Consider the following 8,795-nt stretch of genomic DNA (forward strand, 5'->3'; position numbering starts at 1 on the left):
TTAAACTTAAAAAATCGTTTTAGTCTTTAAAATTATGTGAATGTTTGATTTATTAATTACATAACTTGAATAAATTTTTTATTATGTTCTACAAAATAAATCAGAGACCACCAGTTTTTTCCACATCTTAAACAAAGCGGTTAGCACAATAAACTATCTAAAATAGGGAATACGGGCTTCAGATGATTTTTGTGTTTGTCGAAAAGTTGGATTGTGGGTAGTTTCTTCATGCGCCACCATAAATTTTTTTTCCTGCACCTCCATATAAGAAAAATCAATTTTTTTAATAGATTGTGCAATTAAAAATGAAAAATAATTTTCGGATTACACAATCCAATATCAAAAATAATTGCCAGATTATGTAACCTAAGAATAAGAATATTTTTTCCTTAATGACATTCGAAATAACAATCCGGAAGTTATTTAATTTTCAAATAATGCGATCTAGAAGTCATTTTTTCTTCCAGATTATACAATGTGAGGGCAATATAAGAAAAAATTTATGGCAATGTGGAAAGACATTACCGAGGTGCAGGAAGAAATTGCAGAATTGTGTCCCTTGCCTTGACCCCTACATAAAATTCAGATTTTTTGTTTTCGCACTGGGTTTACTTTTGGCACCCCCAACATTTGTTGAAATCCTTAGAAATTTTAAGGTGACAATTTTGCTCTTTTTACAAGTGACTTCGGATTGAATGTTCCACAAATCGCCCATCTTACCGTGTCCTTGGGCCTCGAATCATGAGAGAGAGGCCTGTGTTCTGTTAGACAAAAAGGCTTCTGTTTGAACCCATAATAAACCATCAATCTCATTAACCTATGTATTCTAACCTATTTTTTCGCTTTTCTAAATATAGAAAAAATGAATTTAACAAATCATTAATAAAATTAATAGTAATTATAAAATATTAGTGTAAACACAAACGCTATCGCAACTGTGTGTATGTATTTTTAAATATGCATGATATTATATTATATTATATTGTAATGTTATTAAGTTAATATATAAACTAAACTTGTATTCATTAAAAATAAAGTGAAATATATCATAACAATGAAAGAATAATAATTGATAAATAAAAAAAAAGAGAAAAAAAAAACAAAGTTATCCAATTTTATAAAAAATTTATAAAAATAACAATTAATTTTTAAAAATTTAATAAATTATTATATTTAAAAAATAAAATTGATATTTTGAAACGTGAAAAAAAAAATCTCTTTTATATATTGTTATAAATATTTACTTTTATTTATTATTAAGATCATTAAAAATAGAATTATATATATATATATATATATATATATATATATATATATAGATTATATTTTTCATTTCTTTTCCACTAAAAGGTTGAGTACTGGACCGCAAGCCAGATAAGCATGTAGCGTCTCATCTTATCTTCCAACCCAAAAAGTGAGGAATTCTTAATAACTTTTACTCTCTTTTTTCTTTTGATCTTCAAATGTTATGTTGTCTTCTTCAGTTAGCATACCAAGGTTTCTCTCTGTCCGATCCCTCTGCATCAGAAACTTATCAAATTAATTTAATTATTGCTTGTTGTCGTTTCAGTATTTTAGCGTTATTCAAGTGACACTTTCCTTTTTTCTTCTACACTTGTACAACAAATTAGAGGAAATGGTACACCATATTTGTTTTTGGTAACCAAACACTTTGATACATCTTCAAAGCAGGTCAATTCAAAGAGACATAAAGAGACTAAGTGTGGCTGACCTAAAGCACCGACAGCATAACTTAACTGATAAGGGCAAATCTTCACAAATTATAATGGAAGATTAAACTAACACCATTTTGAACTAATTGAATAACACACTCAATGTATAATATCTAACAAGAGTGTCTTAATTATTTTTAAAAGGGTATCTTTTCATAGTAGTTATTTTCATTAATAATCATTCTCATCAATAATGGTATATTATGGATGAATAATAATTTTAGAAAAAGGAATAATTAGTAATTATTAAACAAGAATGTCGAACTAGTGGTGTTGTATTTTCAGTTTGGTTTGAGAATAATTAGGTGAAAGGGAAACATGAACCTATTTTATTAACTCAGCTGAATCATACTTTTTAGTTTCATTTTTCCAAACTATTATCTAAATTTGTTCTGTTCCTATAGTATTTTCACTTCCCCTCCTTTTTAATTAGTTTGTGTGTGTTATTTTTAGGCCAAATCACAATGCCACTAATCTCTAGTTCATTATGAAAAATTTTAATCAAAATTTTAATAATATATACATACCTTTTTTATATTTAATTAATTAATTAATTAATTTGCTTTTAGTTATATTATTATTTTTATTGCAAATTTATTAAAAAAAATTAGGAAAAGATTTTTTTTTCTAAAATTTTTAATTGGTAAATATATTTTTTTGCAAATAATTATTTTCTACAAAATTATAAAATTTACAAGTATTTTTTATAATTTATTTTAAAAAAATATTTTATACAAAATAGTGCTTTCAAAGATTCTGTTCATAGGATATTCTGATCTATTATATATGAGAAAGGAATGAAACATACAATAATATATATACTCCAACAGTAAAATGACGATTTTATTTCATTTATATTTTGCTTTATTTGTTTCGTTTTATTCCATCTCATTCTACTTGACTGAAGACTGATCTGGTTCAATTCAAGGTGCACATTACGTTTTTCTTATCCTTATTTATGTAAAAATTCATGTACGTACACATGGAATAAACATAAACATCATAAAATAAATAAACATATATTTCTTTAAATAGTGGTATATCGGTTTGGTAAATAAAGAAAGAAGGAATTTGAATATGGAACCATTCACAGGCTCTGGAGTCAGTGTCATAGTAAAAGTGAAACATTTCCAATTTTGCGAAATTTTGTTGTACTTTACATTGTGATGCCTTGCATAGAAAATAAAAAATATCTCTTATTCCTTGTCGAATTGGGCCACACAAATAACGAACCATTAATTAAATCATTACTCCTCATCCTACAAATGCATTAAAACGTATGAAAAAAAATATATAATTTTGAAAGAATATTCATGTAAAAGCACCACAACCACTGATAGATATGAAACTCTACCGTCCACGCTCAAATGAAGATTAAAGTGAGTTAGATACCTTTTTAGTGGTCATGGTGATGAACCATTATCAATCATGCTCCTCCTTTCAATAAGTATGAGTGATTGCTTAAACCAAAAAAGCCACAATCATGTTTGATTCCCCTACACGTTATGCTCATGTGGGACATGGCCATGCAAATCCTCTTATGATGGAATCCAAATCAAAATAAGATTAGTCCAAATTTTCAGACCAATGAGAAGCTACAAAATAGGTTTTTTTTTTTTTTTTTTCTGAGTTATTTTGATCATGAATTTGTAAAATAAATAAAGTCCGTTGATTTTTTTTTAAAATTTGGGTTAAGTCGTCATGGGAGAGGACAACATTAAAGGTAAAGTTATTCTCCTCCAGTCAATTTTTTATTTATTTTTTTTTAAAGTAATGTCGTTAGGACAGAGTACAATTTCTGTACAAATAAAAATGAAGTCCTCATCTCATAACTTTACTTTTAGTTTTTTTTTTTAACATTGTTGCAGTTTTAGTTTACTTTTTTTTTTCACTTTTGAGTTGTTTTAACCTTGTAGTTTCTACATATTTTTTTTTACAAAATTTTGTTAACAGTTGAGATTATATTTATTTTTTTGGTAATTATTTTTTATTGGTACAATAAATTAATTTAATAAAATATATTAGATAATAAAAATGACTTAATAAAAATTACATAATAATATTAAACTATATTAATGTTTATTTTTATTTCAATTTATTTTTTTTATCACTTATTGTTAAAAAAAAATAAAACCTAAAAGTGAAATCGTCATCTGGAAAGATGACTTCCCTGTTCACATGAACAGAAATTAGTCTCGGCTCTAATGACTTTATTTTTTGAAAAGAAAAATATATGAAACTGACTGGATGGAAGACGGATTCATCTTTAATATCGTCTTCTATCCTAACAACTTGATCTTGTTTCACAAAAAAAAGAAAAAAATTAGACGGATCCCTTTTACATATTAGAGTTAAAATCGACCCTCAAATACCAAAAAAGCCTACAAAATAAGATAGGGTGGTTCGGTTATGCCAAACGTTTCTTAAATAAGTGCTTATCATCTCATTATTGAAAACTAAGAACCATACAGAGCCTAGGATGAAATTGTAGGTAGCATATGTAAGTCCATTTCTGCATTAAAGGCACCGATTTAATGTTTGTTAAACAATGATCGTGATCGTGTAAAACACTCTACACCATACATGCTTTTCTGCCATATCTATTGTCGTTCCCGATAAGGTCAAGGGTCATATTCATGGCTGTTAAAAGGGAACTTCTTCAACAATTTTTTTTTTTTGAAAAAATAGTGTAATAAAACAATGACTTTAATCAAGTCATCACTAATGCTTTTCTTTTCTACTTTTACTTTCGACATTTAATCTTTTCTTTTTCTATTTTTGATCGACCCTGTTTGATGCGTAACCAAGCTGAAAATCAAATGTAATTGAAACACGATTTTTCAACATTTTAATATGTTAAAAGCTTAAAAATTTTATTCGGCTTTATCTCTTTTATTTTATAAACTTATCAAATATATTTATCAGCACTTGCGTGGTGGTGGTTATTCATAAATTATATTTCATCGGCTCACATTATAGATTACATATATGGAAAATGCTTTCTTGTCCGGTAGAAGTTTCCAAAATAGTTAATAATTTACTGGTATTTTAGCTATTATTCCTTTGTACTATATATGTAAAAATTCGTATTGATGTGTTTTACATGAGGTAAAAAGCTGAAACTTTGTTAGGGTTGTTATACAAAAAACAAATACTCTCTTATCAGGTAGCATTTTAATAACACTCTAATAATCCACTAAAAGATAACAAATTATTCTAATAGTATAAATTAGAATACATATTTTAAAGAGTTTGAGCACATTATAGATATTTTAAGAAAGTAGAACATTATAGTTTTATTTGTCGGTAAGAATGAGCACAGCTATCTATTAAAGAATGAGAAAAGCCCAGATTCGTTACGTAGTATCCCCAATTAATCTTTTACCCATTTGTTCCCTCTGTGTTATTTTCGCACAAACAATGTGTCTTGGACCTTAAATTCAAACATAGGAATCATGTCACTTCATCTACTTAGAATAAAGACAAATAAAAGGAAAGTGCGTGGAAGGATAAAGTTACAAATTTAGGAATATTATTTCTAAAAGGACAATCATATTTTCATTACCAAATTTTGGCAACTTTCTCTTATAACATTTGTCATCTTTTAAGTAGTTTTGAAACATTAAGAAAGAAAAAATGAAAAAAAAATGAAAACCAATTAAAAAATTACACTTATGATTGTAAAAAAAAATTGTCAAAATTTAATAGTCAAAAAATCATTTTTCTTTCCAAAAATATATATTGCCTTTTATGAAAGCATGTGATAGCGGGAAAACTAGACCAAAATTACCAAAATTTTAGTAAATGTTAGACCAAATACCACTTAAACTGATTCATTAATTGTCTTAAAACCAAATTGTTCTTCCTCTCTGCAGCAATATTAATATAATTGTTACAGGGGTGTGGTATGTAATTTTTTTAGTATTATAGAAGGGTGAAGCATCTTAAGTTGGTATGATTATACATTTTTTTAGTATCATAGGAGGCTGAAGCATCTTATTAAGTTGGTATGAGATTAGATTTATTAGGGCTGCAGATTTTTTAACATTTTCCAATTATGTTATATAGAGAGTTTAAATTTCAGAATGGGTATAAACGAGGAAATTGAATAGTGATCAAGTTTCATAAATTTATTATTTTAACATTTTGAGTTAAAAATGATATTAATCGTGAATTGAATTTAAGTCTCATTTAAATTGAAAAAAGGAAATTGTGCCTTGCGGATTTTGGAGTTGGAATTTGACGCTGGCTTTTCACTGTGCAGTAGTTACTACTGCTAACTCAACTCTGTTCTTAATTATACTATATAATATAATATTTTTGTTTTTGCCGAGAAAAAGTTCTTTACATTCCCCTTTTAAGTCTTATTTTTCCTTTTTGGTATTACTTTTAACTTGTGCTTATTCATAATTTACCTATTGTGCGAATATTTTATAGTATAAAATGTAAACAAAAAGGGATGTGTGAAAGAGATAGGTAGACTTATAGTGACAGAAATTACAAGCCCCAAGTTATATGAGAAACTTATTCATTCACTTTAAAATATAGTCTATCCATTTCATTTTATTTATCATGAGAATTTCTAACACGTATTAGGAAAAGCAATAAATTACTTAATGGATGTTTTTACACTTTCTCTGACTTTTATAATTTCTATGTATTTAGAGCTTTAATTACTGTATTTTTATTAAAGTATTCCTAATTGTATATTTTTTTTATAAATATTAAAGATTTTTCTTTTTTATTTAAGTTTGTAATACATACATGATTGTTGAATAATATTGTTTTAAATCTATGTGTCCCTTTTAACAAATTTATCATCTTCGAATGGTAATTTGGCACGCTCACTAAACAGTAACATCGCATGGAAGTTTTAGGGAAAAGATAACTATAATATTAACAATATTTTCACTTTCTTCACCTTTATCTTTTTTCTTCTTACATCACACCAAGTCAAACATTTTTTTTTCTTTTGTCTTATGCTTTTTTTACTTTCCACCTACATCCCATAAATGGGATGTGCAGTAGTGATATTCCTAATAATAAAAAGAAAAAGAGATGGAAAAGTAGATATTTCTCTTCTTTATGGTGTTTATTATGATCTTTGTTCGTACCTTCTATTTTATAATAGATAGAGAAAAATATTTGAAGTACATTGTAATAAGATTAAGAAGGGAGAAAAAAATGAGAGTTATAAAAGAGTGTGTGAAGTCGAGATTAGCCTATAACTAGATGGGGTAGTTTGAGTTGAAGTAGTTGGTAGGAGTTTGAATTGATTGGTAATGGCATGGTGGTTTAGGGGTTGCATAGAGACATTTAATATATTCCTGGTTTCACTAATTTACGTGAATGTGATTTATTGCCCAATCCCCCTGCAACACAATTTCTATAGGTTCAAGCCTTTCATCTAAAAATAATAAATTCTCCCAAACTTTTATGACCATGCTTTGCTTCTTGGTGTTAACCAGGCAATACATTACTACCAGACACAACAAGAATCACCCAAAAAAAAACCTTATTAGTCTTTGATTTGGTTTAGCACATTTGACTTCTTTACCATTCATGAATCAATCATCACATTACACGAGGAGAGAGAAGAGAAAGAAACCCACAGCTGTATAAAACCAATCAATTCACACTCATGGGTGTAGGTAGAGTAGAGGTCTCACAAACTACACGTACAATTTTCCTAAGTTGTAATCATATATTTAACAGGGAAACTTTAATAATTAAGAAGCTCGCATACATCACCATTCATCTTCCTTTTCCATATAAATAAGGTTTATATAAAGGCACATACCAACTTAGGAGTGTTGTCTAAGCAACTTGATTTTGTCTGGTAAAGTAAAGTAACTACATTGACTTTTATCCTACTAAGCAAAATACCAAACACATGGAGCCTGATGAATAATACCGTGAAGAATTTGAGGCCTGAGAGAGAGGTAAATATTGATGATCAGCATAGAAAAGGTTTGTTGACTTTCACATTTTTCATTTTTAAAATCCCTCTACTTTCCCTTTATTGTTTAGCTAACTCTCTGTTATCCTTTTCGATGATATATATTATATATCTCCCTTATTTATAACTGAAACTCTAATATTTTGATTAGGCACATCGATTTACTCATACTCATGCATGTTTAGAGTCAAAATATTCAATGTCTTCCACGATTCCATCTTTTCCGTAAACTGTACTCCCAGAATATGATTACCAGTCAGGAGAGAGAGAAAAATGTGTTACCTCAGCCGCATAATCACGACGCTTTGCCGCAAATCCTTACTCCGGTGCTCCGAACACGGCGGCGCAATCACAACGAAGGCCACAAAAGAGGGATAAGAGACAATGGAATCACTTTGGGATAAAAACGCCAGGAGAAGGGGGAACGAAAAAGTGAGAACAGAAACGCACAGAGGTGAAGGTAAAGGTGAAGGAGAAGAGAGAAAAAAAATTAAAATTAAATATGAAAAGCTCACACTTTTGAGAGGTGCAGGTTTAAATCTGAGGGTTGCAGAAAGCAATTTTAATTAATTATAACCTTACAAATCCATGGAGGTTAAATTATATGGTGCAGAATATTGATATTATTGGTATTTCTTTTACGAGGTAGAAATAGAAATTTGTTGGAAGTTGTTAGTGTATGAAAGTTGGTGGTTTACAGTGAGGATGTAGGTCAGCAATGGGTAATGAGTCAAATTGGACCCCGCACATGGGTCCCACTCCTTCAAACTTTAACGTCACGCGCTTTTATGAGTCGACACTCAGAGTAGTTCACCTGTGCTCGGGTCCACCGCAGAGTAGACTAATCCCATCAATCCTAACCCCACATCCCATTTTATTTTCATCACTCATAGTACTTTAGTTGTTCCCGATTTTCTTTCTCAAATAATATATTACTTTTTTAAATTAACCAATTAAATTTATAATCACTTTATTTAACAAATTAATTTTAAAAAAACTATATATTCTGACATTATTTTCAGATATCTTAAAACAAGTCAAAATTCAGTTTTGGAGAAACGTATTCTAACCTATTTTTTCACTTTTCTAAATATAAAAAAATG

At 28.5% G+C, this 8,795-nt stretch overlaps 1 long non-coding RNA gene across 1 annotated transcript; it reads right to left on the reverse strand.

Annotated features, from left to right (window-relative positions):
* Nucleotides 1–7,326: 7,326 nt before the first annotated feature.
* On the reverse strand, nucleotides 7,327–8,592 carry LOC114187588. Its single transcript, XR_003605286.1, has 2 exons — nucleotides 7,975–8,592; nucleotides 7,327–7,664 (listed from the first exon to the last, which is right to left on the reverse strand). It is a non-coding gene; the product is annotated as an uncharacterized LOC114187588 (long non-coding RNA).
* Nucleotides 8,593–8,795: the final 203 nt, after the last annotated feature.

Source organism: Vigna unguiculata, chromosome 6, assembly GCF_004118075.2.
Source record: "Vigna unguiculata cultivar IT97K-499-35 chromosome 6, ASM411807v1, whole genome shotgun sequence".
NCBI lineage: Eukaryota > Viridiplantae > Streptophyta > Magnoliopsida > Fabales > Fabaceae > Vigna > Vigna unguiculata.